Raw genomic sequence first — 21,509 nt, 5'->3', positions numbered from 1 at the left:
ACTGATTTCCCGCGAAGGAAAAAGCGCAGCAAAGCGTGAGCGTCGCATTCTTCAACTGTCGTAGCACAGTGGTGCGTGGTGTAACAACAGGATTCACCGGCGCAGTTTGGTCTCATGATTGCTGGCGTTCGTCTCCACGAGATACGTCCCGAGCATGCCGTTCTACGAAGTGGAAGCGTTAATTTTTGCAGTTGTCGTCAAGTAGCGGGTGGACGCTCGCCGTGTTTGTTGGAGGAGTGCTTGTGTCGTTATCCGGTCTCGTCTAGTGGCTGGGATGCCTGGCTCTCGCCCAGGAGGCCTGGGTTCGATTCCCGGTACCGGAAATGCACATTTCATTGCTCCTCTTATGCGACTTGTCCCGACTTAGCTCGACTGACGCTCCGCTGACGCTTGCAGAAAACTACGTAAAATATGATTCGCGGCCACAAGTGACGGCGAGAGAGATGCGACATCTGTCCACCTCTTATCCGGGCACATACCTGCGGCCAACAGACTTGGAGGACTGCAAGACATTGCCACGGGGGTTGAATGCAGCTAACCACTCTGCTCAGTGTCCATCAGCGAGGGCACGTTCGTTTGCCAGTATACATATAATGGAGACCGCGTCTGACACAGCTGTTGCGAGACACAGTCGGCCGAGCTTTGCTGTGCACAGCCACTTGCAGTCGCGAGAGTTGAATTCCGCGGTGGCTCCGTGGCCGTGATCGTCTAGTGGTCAGGACATTGCGTTGTGGCCGCGACAACCCAGGCTCGAATCCGGGTCACGGCACTTTTTAAAGTTCTGCCTTGCTGTCGCTGCAATGACGACAGTGACCCAGTGATTGAAATCACGGTGCCCTCCTGATTTTGTGCTCATGTTCCTCAGGCTGCAGGTGGCACTACCGATTCCTTATAAACACGCGATGCCGCCGCACCAGGGCGCTGGCAGCTGCCTGTGTAGTTAATCTCTATTCGAAAAGGGCAGTCGTTTGAGGTGCGATGTTCGAGCAACCAGTCGCAACAGATCAGGAAGCTGTGTCGTGCACTGCATTCTACAAATGCCAGGAACACTGGTGTGGGTAGCGTGGCCGAGCGGTCTAAGGCGCTGGTTTAAGGCACCAGTCTTTTCGGAGGCGTGGGTTCGAATCCCACCGCTGCCAATTTTTACTTCTCGTTTTTGTGCCATTGCGGTGTGTTCTCGTGGGGTAGAACGCAGCTCCTGTGACCGCCGCGTCGCGTAGGTAGCGTGGCCGAGCGGTCTAAGGCGCTGGTTTCAGGCACCAGTCTCTTCGGAGGCGTGGGTTCGAATCCCACCGCTGCCAACGTTTTCCGTCTCGAAAGCAGGAGCACTGATTTCCCGCGAAGGAAAAAGCGCAGCAAAGCGTGAGCGTCGCATTCTTCAACTGTCGTAGCACAGTGGTGCGTGGTGTAACAACAGGATTCACCGGCGCAGTTTGGTCTCATGATTGCTGGCGTTCGTCTCCACGAGATACGTCCCGAGCATGCCGTTCTACGAAGTGGAAGCGTTAATTTTTGCAGTTGTCGTCAAGTAGCGGGTGGACGCTCGCCGTGTTTGTTGGAGGAGTGCTTGTGTCGTTATCCGGTCTCGTCTAGTGGCTGGGATGCCTGGCTCTCGCCCAGGAGGCCTGGGTTCGATTCCCGGTACCGGAAATGCACATTTCATTGCTCCTCTTACGCGACTTGTCCCGACTTAGCTCGACTGACGCTCCGCTGACGCTTGCAGAAAACTACGTAAAATATGATTCGCGGCCACAAGTGACGGCGAGAGAGATGCGACATCTGTCCACCTCTTATCCGGGCACATACCTGCGGCCAACAGACTTGGAGGACTGCAAGACATTGCCACGGGGGTTGAATGCAGCTAACCACTCTGCTCAGTGTCCATCAGCGCGGGCACGTTCGTTTGCCAGTATACATATAATGGAGACCGCGTCTGACACAGCTGTTGCGAGACACAGTCGGCCGAGCTTTGCTGTGCACAGCCACTTGCAGTCGCGAGAGTTGAATTCCGCGGTGGCTCCGTGGCCGTGATCGTCTAGTGGTCAGGACATTGCGTTGTGGCCGCGACAACCCAGGCTCGAATCCGGGTCACGGCACTTTTTAAAGTTCTGCCTTGCTGTCGCTGCAATGACGACAGTGACCCAGTGATTGAAATCACGGTGCCCTCCTGATTTTGTGCTCATGTTCCTCAGGCTGCAGGTGGCACTACCGATTCCTTATAAACACGCGATGCCGCCGCACCAGGGCGCTGGCAGCTGCCTGTGTAGTTAATCTCTATTCGAAAAGGGCAGTCGTTTGAGGTGCGATGTTCGAGCAACCAGTCGCAACAGATCAGGAAGCTGTGTCGTGCACTGCATTCTACAAATGCCAGGAACACTGGTGTGGGTAGCGTGGCCGAGCGGTCTAAGGCGCTGGTTTAAGGCACCAGTCTTTTCGGAGGCGTGGGTTCGAATCCCACCGCTGCCAATTTTTACTTCTCGTTTTTGTGCCATTGCGGTGTGTTCTCGTGGGGTAGAACGCAGCTCCTGTGACCGCCGCGTCGCGTAGGTAGCGTGGCCGAGCGGTCTAAGGCGCTGGTTTCAGGCACCAGTCTCTTCGGAGGCGTGGGTTCGAATCCCACCGCTGCCAACGTTTTCCGTCTCGAAAGCAGGAGCACTGATTTCCCGCGAAGGAAAAAGCGCAGCAAAGCGTGAGCGTCGCATTCTTCAACTGTCGTAGCACAGTGGTGCGTGGTGTAACAACAGGATTCACCGGCGCAGTTTGGTCTCATGATTGCTGGCGTTCGTCTCCACGAGATACGTCCCGAGCATGCCGTTCTACGAAGTGGAAGCGTTAATTTTTGCAGTTGTCGTCAAGTAGCGGGTGGACGCTCGCCGTGTTTGTTGGAGGAGTGCTTGTGTCGTTATCCGGTCTCGTCTAGTGGCTGGGATGCCTGGCTCTCGCCCAGGAGGCCTGGGTTCGATTCCCGGTACCGGAAATGCACATTTCATTGCTCCTCTTACGCGACTTGTCCCGACTTAGCTCGACTGACGCTCCGCTGACGCTTGCAGAAAACTACGTAAAATATGATTCGCGGCCACAAGTGACGGCGAGAGAGATGCGACATCTGTCCACCTCTTATCCGGGCACATACCTGCGGCCAACAGACTTGGAGGACTGCAAGACATTGCCACGGGGGTTGAATGCAGCTAACCACTCTGCTCAGTGTCCATCAGCGCGGGCACGTTCGTTTGCCAGTATACATATAATGGAGACCGCGTCTGACACAGCTGTTGCGAGACACAGTCGGCCGAGCTTTGCTGTGCACAGCCACTTGCAGTCGCGAGAGTTGAATTCCGCGGTGGCTCCGTGGCCGTGATCGTCTAGTGGTCAGGACATTGCGTTGTGGCCGCGACAACCCAGGCTCGAATCCGGGTCACGGCACTTTTTAAAGTTCTGCCTTGCTGTCGCTGCAATGACGACAGTGACCCAGTGATTGAAATCACGGTGCCCTCCTGATTTTGTGCTCATGTTCCTCAGGCTGCAGGTGGCACTACCGATTCCTTATAAACACGCGATGCCGCCGCACCAGGGCGCTGGCAGCTGCCTGTGTAGTTAATCTCTATTCGAAAAGGGCAGTCGTTTGAGGTGCGATGTTCGAGCAACCAGTCGCAACAGATCAGGAAGCTGTGTCGTGCACTGCATTCTACAAATGCCAGGAACACTGGTGTGGGTAGCGTGGCCGAGCGGTCTAAGGCGCTGGTTTCAGGCACCAGTCTCTTCGGAGGCGTGGGTTCGAATCCCACCGCTGCCAACGTTTTCCGTCTCGAAAACAGGAGCACTGATTTCCCGCGAAGGAAAAAGCGCAGCAAAGCGTGAGCGTCGCTTTCTTAAACTGTCGTAGTACAGTGGTGCGTGGTGTAACAACAGGATTCACCGGCGCAGTTTGGTCTCATGATTGCTGGCGTTCGTCTCCACGAGATACGTCCCGAGCATGCCGTTCTACGAAGTGGAAACGTTAATTTTTGCAGTTGTCGTCAAGTAGCGGGTGGACGCTCGCCGTGTTTGTTGGAGGAGTGCTTGTGTCGTTATCCGGTGTCGTCTAGTGGCTGGGATGCCTGGCTCTCGCCCAGGAGGCCTGGGTTCGATTCCCGGTACCGGAAATGCACATTTTATTGCTCCTCTTATGCGACTTAGCTCGACTGACGCTCCGCTGACGCTTGCAGAAAACTACGTAAAATATGATTCGCGGCCACAAGTGACGGCGAGAGAGATGCGACGTCTGTCCACCTCTTATCCGGGCACATACCTGCGGCCAAAAGACTTGGAGGACTGCAAGACATTGCCACGGGGGTTGAATGCAGCTAACCACTCTGCTCAGTGTCCATCAGCGCGGGCACGTTCGTTTGCCAGTATACATATAATGGAGACCGCGTCTGACACAGCTGTTGCGAGACACAGTCGGCCGAGCTTTGCTGTGCACAGCCACTTGCAGTCGCGAGAGTTGAATTCCGCGGTGGCTCCGTGGCCGTGATCGTCTAGTGGTCAGGACATTGCGTTGTGGCCGCGACAACCCAGGCTCGAATCCGGGTCACGGCACTTTTTAAAGTTCTGCCTTGCTGTCGCTGCAATGACGACAGTGACCCAGTGATTGAAATCACGGTGCCCTCCTGATTTTGTGCTCATGTTCCTCAGGCTGCAGGTGGCACTACCGATTCCTTATAAACACGCGATGCCGCCGCACCAGGGCGCTGGCAGCTGCCTGTGTAGTTAATCTCTATTCGAAAAGGGCAGTCGTTTGAGGTGCGATGTTCGAGCAACCAGTCGCAACAGATCAGGAAGCTGTGTCGTGCACTGCATTCTACAAATGCCAGGAACACTGGTGTGGGTAGCGTGGCCGAGCGGTCTAAGGCGCTGGTTTAAGGCACCAGTCTCTTCGGAGGCGTGGGTTCGAATCCCACCGCTGCCAATTTTTACTTCTCGTTTTTGTGCCATTGCGGTGTGTTCTCGTGGGGTAGAACGCAGCTCCTGTGACCGCCGCGTCGCGTAGGTAGCGTGGCCGAGCGGTCTAAGGCGCTGGTTTCAGGCACCAGTCTCTTCGGAGGCGTGGGTTCGAATCCCACCGCTGCCAACGTTTTCCGTCTCGAAAGCAGGAGCACTGATTTCCCGCGAAGGAAAAAGCGCAGCAAAGCGTGAGCGTCGCATTCTTCAACTGTCGTAGCACAGTGGTGCGTGGTGTAACAACAGGATTCACCGGCGCAGTTTGGTCTCATGATTGCTGGCGTTCGTCTCCACGAGATACGTCCCGAGCATGCCGTTCTACGAAGTGGAAGCGTTAATTTTTGCAGTTGTCGTCAAGTAGCGGGTGGACGCTCGCCGTGTTTGTTGGAGGAGTGCTTGTGTCGTTATCCGGTCTCGTCTAGTGGCTGGGATGCCTGGCTCTCGCCCAGGAGGCCTGGGTTCGATTCCCGGTACCGGAAATGCACATTTCATTGCTCCTCTTACGCGACTTGTCCCGACTTAGCTCGACTGACGCTCCGCTGACGCTTGCAGAAAACTACGTAAAATATGATTCGCGGCCACAAGTGACGGCGAGAGAGATGCGACATCTGTCCACCTCTTATCCGGGCACATACCTGCGGCCAACAGACTTGGAGGACTGCAAGACATTGCCACGGGGGTTGAATGCAGCTAACCACTCTGCTCAGTGTCCATCAGCGCGGGCACGTTCGTTTGCCAGTATACATATAATGGAGACCGCGTCTGACACAGCTGTTGCGAGACACAGTCGGCCGAGCTTTGCTGTGCACAGCCACTTGCAGTCGCGAGAGTTGAATTCCGCGGTGGCTCCGTGGCCGTGATCGTCTAGTGGTCAGGACATTGCGTTGTGGCCGCGACAACCCAGGCTCGAATCCGGGTCACGGCACTTTTTAAAGTTCTGCCTTGCTGTCGCTGCAATGACGACAGTGACCCAGTGATTGAAATCACGGTGCCCTCCTGATTTTGTGCTCATGTTCCTCAGGCTGCAGGTGGCACTACCGATTCCTTATAAACACGCGATGCCGCCGCACCAGGGCGCTGGCAGCTGCCTGTGTAGTTAATCTCTATTCGAAAAGGGCAGTCGTTTGAGGTGCGATGTTCGAGCAACCAGTCGCAACAGATCAGGAAGCTGTGTCGTGCACTGCATTCTACAAATGCCAGGAACACTGGTGTGGGTAGCGTGGCCGAGCGGTCTAAGGCGCTGGTTTAAGGCACCAGTTTCTTCGGAGGCGTGGGTTCGAATCCCACCGCTGCCAATTTTTACTTCTCGTTTTTGTGCCATTGCGGTGTGTTCTCGTGGGGTAGAACGCAGCTCCTGTGACCGCCGCGTCGCGTAGGTAGCGTGGCCGAGCGGTCTAAGGCGCTGGTTTCAGGCACCAGTCTCTTCGGAGGCGTGGGTTCGAATCCCACCGCTGCCAACGTTTTCCGTCTCGAAAGCAGGAGCACTGATTTCCCGCGAAGGAAAAAGCGCAGCAAAGCGTGAGCGTCGCATTCTTCAACTGTCGTAGCACAGTGGTGCGTGGTGTAACAACAGGATTCACCGGCGCAGTTTGGTCTCATGATTGCTGGCGTTCGTCTCCACGAGATACGTCCCGAGCATGCCGTTCTACGAAGTGGAAGCGTTAATTTTTGCAGTTGTCGTCAAGTAGCGGGTGGACGCTCGCCGTGTTTGTTGGAGGAGTGCTTGTGTCGTTATCCGGTCTCGTCTAGTGGCTGGGATGCCTGGCTCTCGCCCAGGAGGCCTGGGTTCGATTCCCGGTACCGGAAATGCACATTTCATTGCTCCTCTTACGCGACTTGTCCCGACTTAGCTCGACTGACGCTCCGCTGACGCTTGCAGAAAACTACGTAAAATATGATTCGCGGCCACAAGTGACGGCGAGAGAGATGCGACATCTGTCCACCTCTTATCCGGGCACATACCTGCGGCCAACAGACTTGGAGGACTGCAAGACATTGCCACGGGGGTTGAATGCAGCTAACCACTCTGCTCAGTGTCCATCAGCGCGGGCACGTTCGTTTGCCAGTATACATATAATGGAGACCGCGTCTGACACAGCTGTTGCGAGACACAGTCGGCCGAGCTTTGCTGTGCACAGCCACTTGCAGTCGCGAGAGTTGAATTCCGCGGTGGCTCCGTGGCCGTGATCGTCTAGTGGTCAGGACATTGCGTTGTGGCCGCGACAACCCAGGCTCGAATCCGGGTCACGGCACTTTTTAAAGTTCTGCCTTGCTGTCGCTGCAATGACGACAGTGACCCAGTGATTGAAATCACGGTGCCCTCCTGATTTTGTGCTCATGTTCCTCAGGCTGCAGGTGGCACTACCGATTCCTTATAAACACGCGATGCCGCCGCACCAGGGCGCTGGCAGCTGCCTGTGTAGTTAATCTCTATTCGAAAAGGGCAGTCGTTTGAGGTGCGATGTTCGAGCAACCAGTCGCAACAGATCAGGAAGCTGTGTCGTGCACTGCATTCTACAAATGCCAGGAACACTGGTGTGGGTAGCGTGGCCGAGCGGTCTAAGGCGCTGGTTTAAGGCACCAGTCTCTTCGGAGGCGTGGGTTCGAATCCCACCGCTGCCAATTTTTACTTCTCGTTTTTGTGCCATTGCGGTGTGTTCTCGTGGGGTAGAACGCAGCTCCTGTGACCGCCGCGTCGCGTAGGTAGCGTGGCCGAGCGGTCTAAGGCGCTGGTTTCAGGCACCAGTCTCTTCGGAGGCGTGGGTTCGAATCCCACCGCTGCCAACGTTTTCCGTCTCGAAAGCAGGAGCACTGATTTCCCGCGAAGGAAAAAGCGCAGCAAAGCGTGAGCGTCGCATTCTTCAACTGTCGTAGCACAGTGGTGCGTGGTGTAACAACAGGATTCACCGGCGCAGTTTGGTCTCATGATTGCTGGCGTTCGTCTCCACGAGATACGTCCCGAGCATGCCGTTCTACGAAGTGGAAGCGTTAATTTTTGCAGTTGTCGTCAAGTAGCGGGTGGACGCTCGCCGTGTTTGTTGGAGGAGTGCTTGTGTCGTTATCCGGTCTCGTCTAGTGGCTGGGATGCCTGGCTCTCGCCCAGGAGGCCTGGGTTCGATTCCCGGTACCGGAAATGCACATTTCATTGCTCCTCTTACGCGACTTGTCCCGACTTAGCTCGACTGACGCTCCGCTGACGCTTGCAGAAAACTACGTAAAATATGATTCGCGGCCACAAGTGACGGCGAGAGAGATGCGACATCTGTCCACCTCTTATCCGGGCACATACCTGCGGCCAACAGACTTGGAGGACTGCAAGACATTGCCACGGGGGTTGAATGCAGCTAACCACTCTGCTCAGTGTCCATCAGCGCGGGCACGTTCGTTTGCCAGTATACATATAATGGAGACCGCGTCTGACACAGCTGTTGCGAGACACAGTCGGCCGAGCTTTGCTGTGCACAGCCACTTGCAGTCGCGAGAGTTGAATTCCGCGGTGGCTCCGTGGCCGTGATCGTCTAGTGGTCAGGACATTGCGTTGTGGCCGCGACAACCCAGGCTCGAATCCGGGTCACGGCACTTTTTAAAGTTCTGCCTTGCTGTCGCTGCAATGACGACAGTGACCCAGTGATTGAAATCACGGTGCCCTCCTGATTTTGTGCTCATGTTCCTCAGGCTGCAGGTGGCACTACCGATTCCTTATAAACACGCGATGCCGCCGCACCAGGGCGCTGGCAGCTGCCTGTGTAGTTAATCTCTATTCGAAAAGGGCAGTCGTTTGAGGTGCGATGTTCGAGCAACCAGTCGCAACAGATCAGGAAGCTGTGTCGTGCACTGCATTCTACAAATGCCAGGAACACTGGTGTGGGTAGCGTGGCCGAGCGGTCTAAGGCGCTGGTTTAAGGCACCAGTCTCTTCGGAGGCGTGGGTTCGAATCCCACCGCTGCCAATTTTTACTTCTCGTTTTTGTGCCATTGCGGTGTGTTCTCGTGGGGTAGAACGCAGCTCCTGTGACCGCCGCGTCGCGTAGGTAGCGTGGCCGAGCGGTCTAAGGCGCTGGTTTCAGGCACCAGTCTCTTCGGAGGCGTGGGTTCGAATCCCACCGCTGCCAACGTTTTCCGTCTCGAAAGCAGGAGCACTGATTTCCCGCGAAGGAAAAAGCGCAGCAAAGCGTGAGCGTCGCATTCTTCAACTGTCGTAGCACAGTGGTGCGTGGTGTAACAACAGGATTCACCGGCGCAGTTTGGTCTCATGATTGCTGGCGTTCGTCTCCACGAGATACGTCCCGAGCATGCCGTTCTACGAAGTGGAAGCGTTAATTTTTGCAGTTGTCGTCAAGTAGCGGGTGGACGCTCGCCGTGTTTGTTGGAGGAGTGCTTGTGTCGTTATCCGGTCTCGTCTAGTGGCTGGGATGCCTGGCTCTCGCCCAGGAGGCCTGGGTTCGATTCCCGGTACCGGAAATGCACATTTCATTGCTCCTCTTACGCGACTTGTCCCGACTTAGCTCGACTGACGCTCCGCTGACGCTTGCAGAAAACTACGTAAAATATGATTCGCGGCCACAAGTGACGGCGAGAGAGATGCGACATCTGTCCACCTCTTATCCGGGCACATACCTGCGGCCAACAGACTTGGAGGACTGCAAGACATTGCCACGGGGGTTGAATGCAGCTAACCACTCTGCTCAGTGTCCATCAGCGCGGGCACGTTCGTTTGCCAGTATACATATAATGGAGACCGCGTCTGACACAGCTGTTGCGAGACACAGTCGGCCGAGCTTTGCTGTGCACAGCCACTTGCAGTCGCGAGAGTTGAATTCCGCGGTGGCTCCGTGGCCGTGATCGTCTAGTGGTCAGGACATTGCGTTGTGGCCGCGACAACCCAGGCTCGAATCCGGGTCACGGCACTTTTTAAAGTTCTGCCTTGCTGTCGCTGCAATGACGACAGTGACCCAGTGATTGAAATCACGGTGCCCTCCTGATTTTGTGCTCATGTTCCTCAGGCTGCAGGTGGCACTACCGATTCCTTATAAACACGCGATGCCGCCGCACCAGGGCGCTGGCAGCTGCCTGTGTAGTTAATCTCTATTCGAAAAGGGCAGTCGTTTGAGGTGCGATGTTCGAGCAACCAGTCGCAACAGATCAGGAAGCTGTGTCGTGCACTGCATTCTACAAATGCCAGGAACACTGGTGTGGGTAGCGTGGCCGAGCGGTCTAAGGCGCTGGTTTAAGGCACCAGTCTCTTCGGAGGCGTGGGTTCGAATCCCACCGCTGCCAATTTTTACTTCTCGTTTTTGTGCCATTGCGGTGTGTTCTCGTGGGGTAGAACGCAGCTCCTGTGACCGCCGCGTCGCGTAGGTAGCGTGGCCGAGCGGTCTAAGGCGCTGGTTTCAGGCACCAGTCTCTTCGGAGGCGTGGGTTCGAATCCCACCGCTGCCAACGTTTTCCGTCTCGAAAGCAGGAGCACTGATTTCCCGCGAAGGAAAAAGCGCAGCAAAGCGTGAGCGTCGCATTCTTCAACTGTCGTAGCACAGTGGTGCGTGGTGTAACAACAGGATTCACCGGCGCAGTTTGGTCTCATGATTGCTGGCGTTCGTCTCCACGAGATACGTCCCGAGCATGCCGTTCTACGAAGTGGAAGCGTTAATTTTTGCAGTTGTCGTCAAGTAGCGGGTGGACGCTCGCCGTGTTTGTTGGAGGAGTGCTTGTGTCGTTATCCGGTCTCGTCTAGTGGCTGGGATGCCTGGCTCTCGCCCAGGAGGCCTGGGTTCGATTCCCGGTACCGGAAATGCACATTTCATTGCTCCTCTTACGCGACTTGTCCCGACTTAGCTCGACTGACGCTCCGCTGACGCTTGCAGAAAACTACGTAAAATATGATTCGCGGCCACAAGTGACGGCGAGAGAGATGCGACATCTGTCCACCTCTTATCCGGGCACATACCTGCGGCCAACAGACTTGGAGGACTGCAAGACATTGCCACGGGGGTTGAATGCAGCTAACCACTCTGCTCAGTGTCCATCAGCGCGGGCACGTTCGTTTGCCAGTATACATATAATGGAGACCGCGTCTGACACAGCTGTTGCGAGACACAGTCGGCCGAGCTTTGCTGTGCACAGCCACTTGCAGTCGCGAGAGTTGAATTCCGCGGTGGCTCCGTGGCCGTGATCGTCTAGTGGTCAGGACATTGCGTTGTGGCCGCGACAACCCAGGCTCGAATCCGGGTCACGGCACTTTTTAAAGTTCTGCCTTGCTGTCGCTGCAATGACGACAGTGACCCAGTGATTGAAATCACGGTGCCCTCCTGATTTTGTGCTCATGTTCCTCAGGCTGCAGGTGGCACTACCGATTCCTTATAAACACGCGATGCCGCCGCACCAGGGCGCTGGCAGCTGCCTGTGTAGTTAATCTCTATTCGAAAAGGGCAGTCGTTTGAGGTGCGATGTTCGAGCAACCAGTCGCAACAGATCAGGAAGCTGTGTCGTGCACTGCATTCTACAAATGCCAGGAACACTGGTGTGGGTAGCGTGGCCGAGCGGTCTAAGGCGCTGGTTTAAGGCACCAGTCTTTTCGGAGGCGTGGGTTCGAATCCCACCGCTGCCAATTTTTACTTCTCGTTTTTGTGCCATTGCGGTGTGTTCTCGTGGGGTAGAACGCAGCTCCTGTGACCGCCGCGTCGCGTAGGTAGCGTGGCCGAGCGGTCTAAGGCGCTGGTTTCAGGCACCAGTCTCTTCGGAGGCGTGGGTTCGAATCCCACCGCTGCCAACGTTTTCCGTCTCGAAAGCAGGAGCACTGATTTCCCGCGAAGGAAAAAGCGCAGCAAAGCGTGAGCGTCGCATTCTTCAACTGTCGTAGCACAGTGGTGCGTGGTGTAACAACAGGATTCACCGGCGCAGTTTGGTCTCATGATTGCTGGCGTTCGTCTCCACGAGATACGTCCCGAGCATGCCGTTCTACGAAGTGGAAGCGTTAATTTTTGCAGTTGTCGTCAAGTAGCGGGTGGACGCTCGCCGTGTTTGTTGGAGGAGTGCTTGTGTCGTTATCCGGTCTCGTCTAGTGGCTGGGATGCCTGGCTCTCGCCCAGGAGGCCTGGGTTCGATTCCCGGTACCGGAAATGCACATTTCATTGCTCCTCTTACGCGACTTGTCCCGACTTAGCTCGACTGACGCTCCGCTGACGCTTGCAGAAAACTACGTAAAATATGATTCGCGGCCACAAGTGACGGCGAGAGAGATGCGACATCTGTCCACCTCTTATCCGGGCACATACCTGCGGCCAACAGACTTGGAGGACTGCAAGACATTGCCACGGGGGTTGAATGCAGCTAACCACTCTGCTCAGTGTCCATCAGCGCGGGCACGTTCGTTTGCCAGTATACATATAATGGAGACCGCGTCTGACACAGCTGTTGCGAGACACAGTCGGCCGAGCTTTGCTGTGCACAGCCACTTGCAGTCGCGAGAGTTGAATTCCGCGGTGGCTCCGTGGCCGTGATCGTCTAGTGGTCAGGACATTGCGTTGTGGCCGCGACAACCCAGGCTCGAATCCGGGTCACGGCACTTTTTAAAGTTCTGCCTTGCTGTCGCTGCAATGACGACAGTGACCCAGTGATTGAAATCACGGTGCCCTCCTGATTTTGTGCTCATGTTCCTCAGGCTGCAGGTGGCACTACCGATTCCTTATAAACACGCGATGCCGCCGCACCAGGGCGCTGGCAGCTGCCTGTGTAGTTAATCTCTATTCGAAAAGGGCAGTCGTTTGAGGTGCGATGTTCGAGCAACCAGTCGCAACAGATCAGGAAGCTGTGTCGTGCACTGCATTCTACAAATGCCAGGAACACTGGTGTGGGTAGCGTGGCCGAGCGGTCTAAGGCGCTGGTTTAAGGCACCAGTCTCTTCGGAGGCGTGGGTTCGAATCCCACCGCTGCCAATTTTTACTTCTCGTTTTTGTGCCATTGCGGTGTGTTCTCGTGGGGTAGAACGCAGCTCCTGTGACCGCCGCGTCGCGTAGGTAGCGTGGCCGAGCGGTCTAAGGCGCTGGTTTCAGGCACCAGTCTCTTCGGAGGCGTGGGTTCGAATCCCACCGCTGCCAACGTTTTCCGTCTCGAAAGCAGGAGCACTGATTTCCCGCGAAGGAAAAAGCGCAGCAAAGCGTGAGCGTCGCATTCTTCAACTGTCGTAGCACAGTGGTGCGTGGTGTAACAACAGGATTCACCGGCGCAGTTTGGTCTCATGATTGCTGGCGTTCGTCTCCACGAGATACGTCCCGAGCATGCCGTTCTACGAAGTGGAAGCGTTAATTTTTGCAGTTGTCGTCAAGTAGCGGGTGGACGCTCGCCGTGTTTGTTGGAGGAGTGCTTGTGTCGTTATCCGGTCTCGTCTAGTGGCTGGGATGCCTGGCTCTCGCCCAGGAGGCCTGGGTTCGATTCCCGGTACCGGAAATGCACATTTCATTGCTCCTCTTACGCGACTTGTCCCGACTTAGCTCGACTGACGCTCCGCTGACGCTTGCAGAAAACTACGTAAAATATGATTCGCGGCCACAAGTGACGGCGAGAGAGATGCGACATCTGTCCACCTCTTATCCGGGCACATACCTGCGGCCAACAGACTTGGAGGACTGCAAGACATTGCCACGGGGGTTGAATGCAGCTAACCACTCTGCTCAGTGTCCATCAGCGCGGGCACGTTCGTTTGCCAGTATACATATAATGGAGACCGCGTCTGACACAGCTGTTGCGAGACACAGTCGGCCGAGCTTTGCTGTGCACAGCCACTTGCAGTCGCGAGAGTTGAATTCCGCGGTGGCTCCGTGGCCGTGATCGTCTAGTGGTCAGGACATTGCGTTGTGGCCGCGACAACCCAGGCTCGAATCCGGGTCACGGCACTTTTTAAAGTTCTGCCTTGCTGTCGCTGCAATGACGACAGTGACCCAGTGATTGAAATCACGGTGCCCTCCTGATTTTGTGCTCATGTTCCTCAGGCTGCAGGTGGCACTACCGATTCCTTATAAACACGCGATGCCGCCGCACCAGGGCGCTGGCAGCTGCCTGTGTAGTTAATCTCTATTCGAAAAGGGCAGTCGTTTGAGGTGCGATGTTCGAGCAACCAGTCGCAACAGATCAGGAAGCTGTGTCGTGCACTGCATTCTACAAATGCCAGGAACACTGGTGTGGGTAGCGTGGCCGAGCGGTCTAAGGCGCTGGTTTAAGGCACCAGTCTCTTCGGAGGCGTGGGTTCGAATCCCACCGCTGCCAATTTTTACTTCTCGTTTTTGTGCCATTGCGGTGTGTTCTCGTGGGGTAGAACGCAGCTCCTGTGACCGCCGCGTCGCGTAGGTAGCGTGGCCGAGCGGTCTAAGGCGCTGGTTTCAGGCACCAGTCTCTTCGGAGGCGTGGGTTCGAATCCCACCGCTGCCAACGTTTTCCGTCTCGAAAGCAGGAGCACTGATTTCCCGCGAAGGAAAAAGCGCAGCAAAGCGTGAGCGTCGCATTCTTCAACTGTCGTAGCACAGTGGTGCGTGGTGTAACAACAGGATTCACCGGCGCAGTTTGGTCTCATGATTGCTGGCGTTCGTCTCCACGAGATACGTCCCGAGCATGCCGTTCTACGAAGTGGAAGCGTTAATTTTTGCAGTTGTCGTCAAGTAGCGGGTGGACGCTCGCCGTGTTTGTTGGAGGAGTGCTTGTGTCGTTATCCGGTCTCGTCTAGTGGCTGGGATGCCTGGCTCTCGCCCAGGAGGCCTGGGTTCGATTCCCGGTACCGGAAATGCACATTTCATTGCTCCTCTTACGCGACTTGTCCCGACTTAGCTCGACTGACGCTCCGCTGACGCTTGCAGAAAACTACGTAAAATATGATTCGCGGCCACAAGTGACGGCGAGAGAGATGCGACATCTGTCCACCTCTTATCCGGGCACATACCTGCGGCCAACAGACTTGGAGGACTGCAAGACATTGCCACGGGGGTTGAATGCAGCTAACCACTCTGCTCAGTGTCCATCAGCGCGGGCACGTTCGTTTGCCAGTATACATATAATGGAGACCGCGTCTGACACAGCTGTTGCGAGACACAGTCGGCCGAGCTTTGCTGTGCACAGCCACTTGCAGTCGCGAGAGTTGAATTCCGCGGTGGCTCCGTGGCCGTGATCGTCTAGTGGTCAGGACATTGCGTTGTGGCCGCGACAACCCAGGCTCGAATCCGGGTCACGGCACTTTTTAAAGTTCTGCCTTGCTGTCGCTGCAATGACGACAGTGACCCAGTGATTGAAATCACGGTGCCCTCCTGATTTTGTGCTCATGTTCCTCAGGCTGCAGGTGGCACTACCGATTCCTTATAAACACGCGATGCCGCCGCACCAGGGCGCTGGCAGCTGCCTGTGTAGTTAATCTCTATTCGAAAAGGGCAGTCGTTTGAGGTGCGATGTTCGAGCAACCAGTCGCAACAGATCAGGAAGCTGTGTCGTGCACTGCATTCTACAAATGCCAGGAACACTGGTGTGGGTAGCGTGGCCGAGCGGTCTAAGGCGCTGGTTTAAGGCACCAGTCTTTTCGGAGGCGTGGGTTCGAATCCCACCGCTGCCAATTTTTACTTCTCGTTTTTGTGCCATTGCGGTGTGTTCTCGTGGGGTAGAACGCAGCTCCTGTGACCGCCGCGTCGCGTAGGTAGCGTGGCCGAGCGGTCTAAGGCGCTGGTTTCAGGCACCAGTCTCTTCGGAGGCGTGGGTTCGAATCCCACCGCTGCCAACGTTTTCCGTCTCGAAAGCAGGAGCACTGATTTCCCGCGAAGGAAAAAGCGCAGCAAAGCGTGAGCGTCGCATTCTTCAACTGTCGTAGCACAGTGTGTGCGTGGTGTAACAACAGGATTCACCGGCGCAGTTTGGTCTCATGATTGCTGGCGTTCGTCTCCACGAGATACGTCCCGAGCATGCCGTTCTACGAAGTGGGAAGCGTTAATTTTTGCAGTTGTCGTCAAGTAGCGGGTGGACGCTCGCCGTGTTTGTTGGAGGAGTGCTTGTGTCGTTATCCGGTCTCGTCTAGTGGCTGGGATGCCTGGCTCTCGCCCAGGAGGCCTGGGTTCGATTCCCGGTACCGGAAATGCACATTTCATTGCTCCTCTTACGCGACTTGTCCCGACTTAGCTCGACTGACGCTCCGCTGACGCTTGCAGAAAACTACGTAAAATATGATTCGCGGCCACAAGTGACGGCGAGAGAGATGCGACATCTGTCCACCTCTTATCCGGGCACATACCTGCGGCCAACAGACTTGGAGGACTGCAAGACATTGCCACGGGGGTTGAATGCAGCTAACCACTCTGCTCAGTGTCCATCAGCGCGGGCGTTCGTTTGCCAGTATACATATAATGGAGACCGCGTCTGACACAGCTGTTGCGAGACACAGTCGGCCGAGCTTTGCTGTGCACAGCCACTTGCAGTCGCGAGAGTTGAATTCCGCGGTGGCTCCGTGGCCGTGATCGTCTAGTGGTCAGGACATTGCGTTGTGGCCGCGACAACCCAGGCTCGAATCCGGGTCACGGCACTTTTTAAAGTTCTGCCTTGCTGTCGCTGCAATGACGACAGTGACCCAGTGATTGAAATCACGGTGCCCTCCTGATTTTGTGCTCATGTTCCTCAGGCTGCAGGTGGCACTACCGATTCCTTATAAACACGCGATGCCGCCGCACCAGGGCGCTGGCAGCTGCCTGTGTAGTTAATCTCTATTCGAAAAGGGCAGTCGTTTGAGGTGCGATGTTCGAGCAACCAGTCGCAACAGATCAGGAAGCTGTGTCGTGCACTGCATTCTACAAATGCCAGGAACACTGGTGTGGGTAGCGTGGCCGAGCGGTCTAAGGCGCTGGTTTAAGGCACCAGTCTCTTCGGAGGCGTGGGTTCGAATCCCACCGCTGCCAATTTTTACTTCTCGTTTTTGTGCCATTGCGGTGTGTTCTCGTGGGGTAGAACGCAGCTCCTGTGACCGCCGCGTCGCGTAGGTAGCGTGGCCGAGCGGTCTAAGGCGCTGGTTTCAGGCACCAGTCTCTTCGGAGGCGTGGGTTCGAATCCCACCGCTGCCAACGTTTTCCGTCTCGAAAGCAGGAGCACTGATTTCCCGCGAAGGAAAAAGCGCAGCAAAGCGTGAGCGTCGCATTCTTCAACTGTCGTAGCACAGTGGTGCGTGGTGTAACAACAGGATTCACCGGCGCAGTTTGGTCTCATGATTGCTGGCGTTCGTCTCCACGAGATACGTCCCGAGCATGCCGTTCTACGAAGTGGAAGCGTTAATTTTTGCAGTTGTCGTCAAGTAGCGGGTGGACGCTCGCCGTGTTTGTTGGAGGAGTGCTTGTGTCGTTATCCGGTCTCGTCTAGTGGCTGGGATGCCTGGCTCTCGCCCAGGAGGCCTGGGTTCGATTCCCGGTACCGGAAATGCACATTTCATTGCTCCTCTTACGCGACTTGTCCCGACTTAGCTCGACTGACGCTCCGCTGACGCTTGCAGAAAACTACGTAAAATATGATTCGCGGCCACAAGTGACGGCGAGAGAGATGCGACATCTGTCCACCTCTTATCCGGGCACATACCTGCGGCCAACAGACTTGGAGGACTGCAAGACATTGCCACGGGGGTTGAATGCAGCTAACCACTCTGCTCAGTGTCCATCAGCGCGGGCACGTTCGTTTGCCAGTATACATATAATGGAGACCGCGTCTGACACAGCTGTTGCGAGACACAGTCGGCCGAGCTTTGCTGTGCACAGCCACTTGCAGTCGCGAGAGTTGAATTCCGCGGTGGCTCCGTGGCCGTGATCGTCTAGTGGTCAGGACATTGCGTTGTGGCCGCGACAACCCAGGCTCGAATCCGCTCGAATCCGGGTCACGGCACTTTTTAAAGTTCTGCCTTGCTGTCGCTGCAATGACGACAGTGACCCAGTGATTGAAATCACGGTGCCCTCCTGATTTTGTGCTCATGTTCCTCAGGCTGCAGGTGGCACTACGCAATTCCTTATAAACACGCGATGCCGCCGCACCAGGGCGCTGCAGCTGCCTGTGTAGTTAATCTCTATTCGAAAAGGGCAGTCGTTTGAGGTGCGATGTTCGAGCAACCAGTCGCAACAGATCAGGAAGCTGTGTCGTGCACTGCATTCTACAAATGCCAGGAACACTGGTGTGGGTAGCGTGGCCGAGCGGTCTAAGGCGCTGGTTTAAGGCACCAGTCTTTTCGGAGGCGTGGGTTCGAATCCCACCGCTGCCAATTTTTACTTCTCGTTTTTGTGCCATTGCGGTGTGTTCTCGTGGGGTAGAACGCAGCTCCTGTGACCGCCGCGTCGCGTAGGTAGCGTGGCCGAGCGGTCTAAGGCGCTGGTTTCAGGCACCAGTCTCTTCGGAGCGTGGGTTCGAATCCCACCGCTGCCAACGTTTTCCGTCTCGAAAGCAGGAGCACTGATTTCCCGCGAAGGAAAAAGCGCAGCAAAGCGTGAGCGTCGCATTCTTCAACTGTCGTAGCACAGTGGTGCGTGGTGTAACAACAGGATTCACCGGCGCAGTTTGGTCTCATGATTGCTGGCGTTCGTCTCCACGAGATACGTCCCGAGCATGCCGTTCTACGAAGTGGAAGCGTTAATTTTTGCAGTTGTCGTCAAGTAGCGGGTGGACGCTCGCCGTGTTTGTTGGAGGAGTGCTTGTGTCGTTATCCGGTCTCGTCTAGTGGCTGGGATGCCTGGCTCTCGCCCAGGAGGCCTGGGTTCGATTCCCGGTACCGGAAATGCACATTTCATTGCTCCTCCTTACGCGACTTGTCCCGACTTAGCTCGACTGACGCTCCGCTGACGCTTGCAGAAAACTACGTAAAATATGATTCGCGGCCACAAGTGACGGGCGAGAGAGATGCGACATCTGTCCACCTCTTATCCGGGCACATACTGCGGCCAACAGACTTGGAGGACTGCAAGACATTGCCACGGGGGTTGAATGCAGCTAACCACTCTGCTCAGTGTCCCATCAGCGCGGCACGTTCGTTTGCCAGTATACATATAATGGAGACCGCGTCTGACACAGCTGTTGCGAGACACAGTCGGCCGAGCTTTGCTGTGCACAGCCACTTGCAGTCGCGAGAGTTGAATTCCGCGGTGGCTCCGTGGGCCGTGATCGTCTAGTGGTCAGGACATTGCGTTGTGGCCGCGACAACCCAGGCTCGAATCCGGGTCACGGCACTTTTTAAAGTTCTGCCTTGCTGTCGCTGCAATGACGACAGTGACCCAGTGATTGAAATCACGGTGCCCTCCTGATTTTGTGCTCATGTTCCTCAGGCTGCAGGTGGGCACTACCGATTCCTTATAAACACGCGATGCCGCCGCACCAGGGCGCTGGCAGCTGCCTGTGTAGTTAATCTCTATTCGAAAAGGGGCAGTCGTTTGAGGTGCGATGTTCGAGCAAACCAGTCGCAACAGATCAGGGAAGCTGTGTCGTGCACTGCATTCTACAAATGCCAGGAACACTGGTGTGGGTAGCGTGGCCGAGGGGCGGTCTAAGGCGCTGGTTTTAAGGCACCAGTCTTTTCGGAGGCGTGGGTTCGAATCCCACCGCTGCCAATTTTTACTTCTCGTTTTTAGTGCCATTGCGGTGTGTTCTCGTGGGGTAGAACGCAGCTCCTGTGACCGCCGCGTCGCGTAGGTAGCGTGGCCGAGCGGTCTAAGAGCGCTGTTTCAGGCACCAGTCTCTTCGGAGGCGTGGGTTCGAATCCCACCGCTGCCAACGTTTTCCGTCTCGAAAGGCAGGAGCACTGATTTCCCGCGAAGGAAAAAGCGCAGGCAAAGCGTGAGCGTCGCATTCTTCAACTGTCGTAGCACAGTGGGGGCGTTGGTGTAACAACAGGATTCACCGGCGCAGTTTGGTCTCATGATTGCTGGCGTTCGTCTCCACGAGATACGTCCCGAGCATGCCGTTCTACGAAGTGAAGCGTTAATTTTGCAGTTGTCGTCAAGTAGCGGGTGGACGCTCGCCGTGTTTGTTGGAGGATGCTTGTGTCGTTATCCGGTCTCGTCTAGTGGCTGGGATGCCTGGCTCTCGCCCAGGAGGCCTGGGTTCGATTCCCGGTACCCGGAAATGCACATTTCATTGCTCCTCTTACGCGACTTGTCCCGACTTAGCTCGACTGACGCTCCGCTGACGCTTGCAGAAAACTACGTAAAATATGATTCGCGCGGCCACAAGTGACGGCGAGAGAGATGCGACATCTGTCCACCTCTTATCCGGGCCACATACCTGCGGCCAACAGACTTGGAGGACTGCAAGACATTGCCACGGGGTTGAATGCAGCTAACCACTCTGCTCAGTGTCCATCAGCGCGGGCACGTTCGTTTGCCAGTATACATATAATGGAGACCGCGTCTGACACGGCTGTTGCGAGACACAGTCGGCCGAGCTTTGCTGTGCACAGCCACTTGCAGTCGCGAGAGTTGAATTCCGCGGTGGCTCCGTGGCCGTGATCGGTCTAGTGGTCAGGACATTGCGTTGTGGCCGCGACAACCCAGGCTCGAATCCGGGTCACGGCACTTTTTAAAGTTCTGCCTTGCTGTCGCTTGCAATGACGACAGTGACCCAGTGATTGAAATCACGGTGCCCTCCTGATTTTGTGCTCATGTTCCTCAGGCTGCAGGTGGCACTACCGATTCCTTATAAACACGCGATGCCCGCCGCACCCAGGGCGCTGGCAGCTGCCTGTGTAGTTAATCTCTATTCGAAAAGGGCAGTCGTTTGAGGTGCGATGTTCGAGCAACCAGTCGCAACAGATCAGGAAGCTGTGTCGTGCACTGCATTCTTCAAATGCCAGGAACCACTGGTGTGGGTAGCGTGGCCGAGCGGTCTAAGGCGCTGGTTTAAGGCACCAGTCTCTTCGGAGGCGTGGATCGAATCCCACCGCTGCCAAATCATTTTACTTCTCGTTTTTGTGCCATTGCGGTGTGTTCTCGTGGGGGTAGAACGCAGCTCCTGTGACCGCCGCGTCGCGTAGGTAGCGTGGCCGAGCGGTCTAAAGGCGCTGGTTTCAAGGCACCAGTCTCTTCGGAGGCGTGGGTTCGAATCCCACCGCTGCCAACGTTTTTCCGTCTCGAAAGCAGGAGCACTGATTTCCCGCGAAGGAAAAAGCGCAGCAAAGCGTGAGCGTCGCATTCTTCAACTGTCGTAGCACAGTGGTGCGTGGTGTAACAACAGGATTCACCGGCGCAGTTTGGTCTCATGATTGCTGGCGTTCGTCTCCACGAGATACGTCCCGAGCATGCCGTTCTACGAAGTGGAAGCGTTAATTTTTGCAGTTGTCGTCAAGTAGCGGGTGGGACGCTCGCCGTGTTTGTTGGAGGAGTGCTTGTGTCGTTATCCGGTCTCGTCTAGTGGCTGGGATGCCTGGCTCTCGCCAGGAGGCCTGGTTCGATTCCCGGTACCGGAAATGCACATTTCATTGCTCCTCTTACGCGACTTGTCCCGACTTAGCTCGACTGACGCTCCGCTGACGCTTGCAGAAAAACTACGTAAAATATG

General features: G+C 55.9%; 30 non-coding genes across 30 annotated transcripts; all 30 read left to right on the top strand.

Annotated features, from left to right (window-relative positions):
- The first annotated feature begins 1,057 nt into the window (after window positions 1-1,057).
- Window positions 1,058-1,139, top strand: Trnal-aag. The gene has a single exon. It is a non-coding gene; the product is annotated as a tRNA-Leu (tRNA).
- An 80-nt stretch (window positions 1,140-1,219) lies between these two features.
- Window positions 1,220-1,301, top strand: Trnal-cag. Its single transcript has one exon. It is a non-coding gene; the product is annotated as a tRNA-Leu (tRNA).
- Window positions 1,302-2,384: 1,083 nt separating this feature from the next.
- Trnal-aag lies at window positions 2,385-2,466 on the top strand. Its single transcript has one exon. It is a non-coding gene; the product is annotated as a tRNA-Leu (tRNA).
- An 80-nt stretch (window positions 2,467-2,546) lies between these two features.
- On the top strand, window positions 2,547-2,628 carry Trnal-cag. Its single transcript has one exon. It is a non-coding gene; the product is annotated as a tRNA-Leu (tRNA).
- A 1,083-nt stretch (window positions 2,629-3,711) lies between these two features.
- Trnal-cag lies at window positions 3,712-3,793 on the top strand. The gene has a single exon. It is a non-coding gene; the product is annotated as a tRNA-Leu (tRNA).
- A 277-nt stretch (window positions 3,794-4,070) lies between these two features.
- On the top strand, window positions 4,071-4,142 carry Trnae-cuc. The gene has a single exon. It is a non-coding gene; the product is annotated as a tRNA-Glu (tRNA).
- Window positions 4,143-4,866: 724 nt separating this feature from the next.
- On the top strand, window positions 4,867-4,948 carry Trnal-aag. Its single transcript has one exon. It is a non-coding gene; the product is annotated as a tRNA-Leu (tRNA).
- Window positions 4,949-5,028: 80 nt separating this feature from the next.
- Trnal-cag lies at window positions 5,029-5,110 on the top strand. The gene has a single exon. It is a non-coding gene; the product is annotated as a tRNA-Leu (tRNA).
- A 1,083-nt stretch (window positions 5,111-6,193) lies between these two features.
- Window positions 6,194-6,275, top strand: Trnal-aag. The gene has a single exon. It is a non-coding gene; the product is annotated as a tRNA-Leu (tRNA).
- An 80-nt stretch (window positions 6,276-6,355) lies between these two features.
- Window positions 6,356-6,437, top strand: Trnal-cag. Its single transcript has one exon. It is a non-coding gene; the product is annotated as a tRNA-Leu (tRNA).
- Window positions 6,438-7,520: 1,083 nt separating this feature from the next.
- On the top strand, window positions 7,521-7,602 carry Trnal-aag. Its single transcript has one exon. It is a non-coding gene; the product is annotated as a tRNA-Leu (tRNA).
- An 80-nt stretch (window positions 7,603-7,682) lies between these two features.
- Window positions 7,683-7,764, top strand: Trnal-cag. Its single transcript has one exon. It is a non-coding gene; the product is annotated as a tRNA-Leu (tRNA).
- A 1,083-nt stretch (window positions 7,765-8,847) lies between these two features.
- Trnal-aag lies at window positions 8,848-8,929 on the top strand. The gene has a single exon. It is a non-coding gene; the product is annotated as a tRNA-Leu (tRNA).
- Window positions 8,930-9,009: 80 nt separating this feature from the next.
- Window positions 9,010-9,091, top strand: Trnal-cag. Its single transcript has one exon. It is a non-coding gene; the product is annotated as a tRNA-Leu (tRNA).
- Window positions 9,092-10,174: 1,083 nt separating this feature from the next.
- Trnal-aag lies at window positions 10,175-10,256 on the top strand. The gene has a single exon. It is a non-coding gene; the product is annotated as a tRNA-Leu (tRNA).
- An 80-nt stretch (window positions 10,257-10,336) lies between these two features.
- Trnal-cag lies at window positions 10,337-10,418 on the top strand. Its single transcript has one exon. It is a non-coding gene; the product is annotated as a tRNA-Leu (tRNA).
- Window positions 10,419-11,501: 1,083 nt separating this feature from the next.
- Trnal-aag lies at window positions 11,502-11,583 on the top strand. The gene has a single exon. It is a non-coding gene; the product is annotated as a tRNA-Leu (tRNA).
- Window positions 11,584-11,663: 80 nt separating this feature from the next.
- Window positions 11,664-11,745, top strand: Trnal-cag. Its single transcript has one exon. It is a non-coding gene; the product is annotated as a tRNA-Leu (tRNA).
- A 1,083-nt stretch (window positions 11,746-12,828) lies between these two features.
- Trnal-aag lies at window positions 12,829-12,910 on the top strand. The gene has a single exon. It is a non-coding gene; the product is annotated as a tRNA-Leu (tRNA).
- Window positions 12,911-12,990: 80 nt separating this feature from the next.
- On the top strand, window positions 12,991-13,072 carry Trnal-cag. Its single transcript has one exon. It is a non-coding gene; the product is annotated as a tRNA-Leu (tRNA).
- Window positions 13,073-14,155: 1,083 nt separating this feature from the next.
- Window positions 14,156-14,237, top strand: Trnal-aag. Its single transcript has one exon. It is a non-coding gene; the product is annotated as a tRNA-Leu (tRNA).
- Window positions 14,238-14,317: 80 nt separating this feature from the next.
- On the top strand, window positions 14,318-14,399 carry Trnal-cag. Its single transcript has one exon. It is a non-coding gene; the product is annotated as a tRNA-Leu (tRNA).
- Window positions 14,400-15,482: 1,083 nt separating this feature from the next.
- On the top strand, window positions 15,483-15,564 carry Trnal-aag. The gene has a single exon. It is a non-coding gene; the product is annotated as a tRNA-Leu (tRNA).
- Window positions 15,565-15,644: 80 nt separating this feature from the next.
- Window positions 15,645-15,726, top strand: Trnal-cag. Its single transcript has one exon. It is a non-coding gene; the product is annotated as a tRNA-Leu (tRNA).
- A 1,083-nt stretch (window positions 15,727-16,809) lies between these two features.
- On the top strand, window positions 16,810-16,891 carry Trnal-aag. Its single transcript has one exon. It is a non-coding gene; the product is annotated as a tRNA-Leu (tRNA).
- An 80-nt stretch (window positions 16,892-16,971) lies between these two features.
- Window positions 16,972-17,053, top strand: Trnal-cag. Its single transcript has one exon. It is a non-coding gene; the product is annotated as a tRNA-Leu (tRNA).
- A 1,093-nt stretch (window positions 17,054-18,146) lies between these two features.
- Trnal-aag lies at window positions 18,147-18,228 on the top strand. Its single transcript has one exon. It is a non-coding gene; the product is annotated as a tRNA-Leu (tRNA).
- An 80-nt stretch (window positions 18,229-18,308) lies between these two features.
- Trnal-cag lies at window positions 18,309-18,389 on the top strand. Its single transcript has one exon. It is a non-coding gene; the product is annotated as a tRNA-Leu (tRNA).
- Window positions 18,390-19,478: 1,089 nt separating this feature from the next.
- Trnal-uaa lies at window positions 19,479-19,564 on the top strand. The gene has a single exon. It is a non-coding gene; the product is annotated as a tRNA-Leu (tRNA).
- A 1,420-nt stretch (window positions 19,565-20,984) lies between these two features.
- Window positions 20,985-21,068, top strand: Trnal-caa. Its single transcript has one exon. It is a non-coding gene; the product is annotated as a tRNA-Leu (tRNA).
- The last annotated feature ends 441 nt before the right edge of the window (window positions 21,069-21,509 follow it).

Source organism: Schistocerca americana, unplaced genomic scaffold (genome assembly GCF_021461395.2).
Source record: "Schistocerca americana isolate TAMUIC-IGC-003095 unplaced genomic scaffold, iqSchAmer2.1 HiC_scaffold_361, whole genome shotgun sequence".
Lineage (NCBI taxonomy): Eukaryota > Metazoa > Arthropoda > Insecta > Orthoptera > Acrididae > Schistocerca > Schistocerca americana.
The sequence above is the reverse complement of the archived record's forward strand: the minus strand, read 5'-3'. Positions and strand labels throughout refer to the sequence as shown.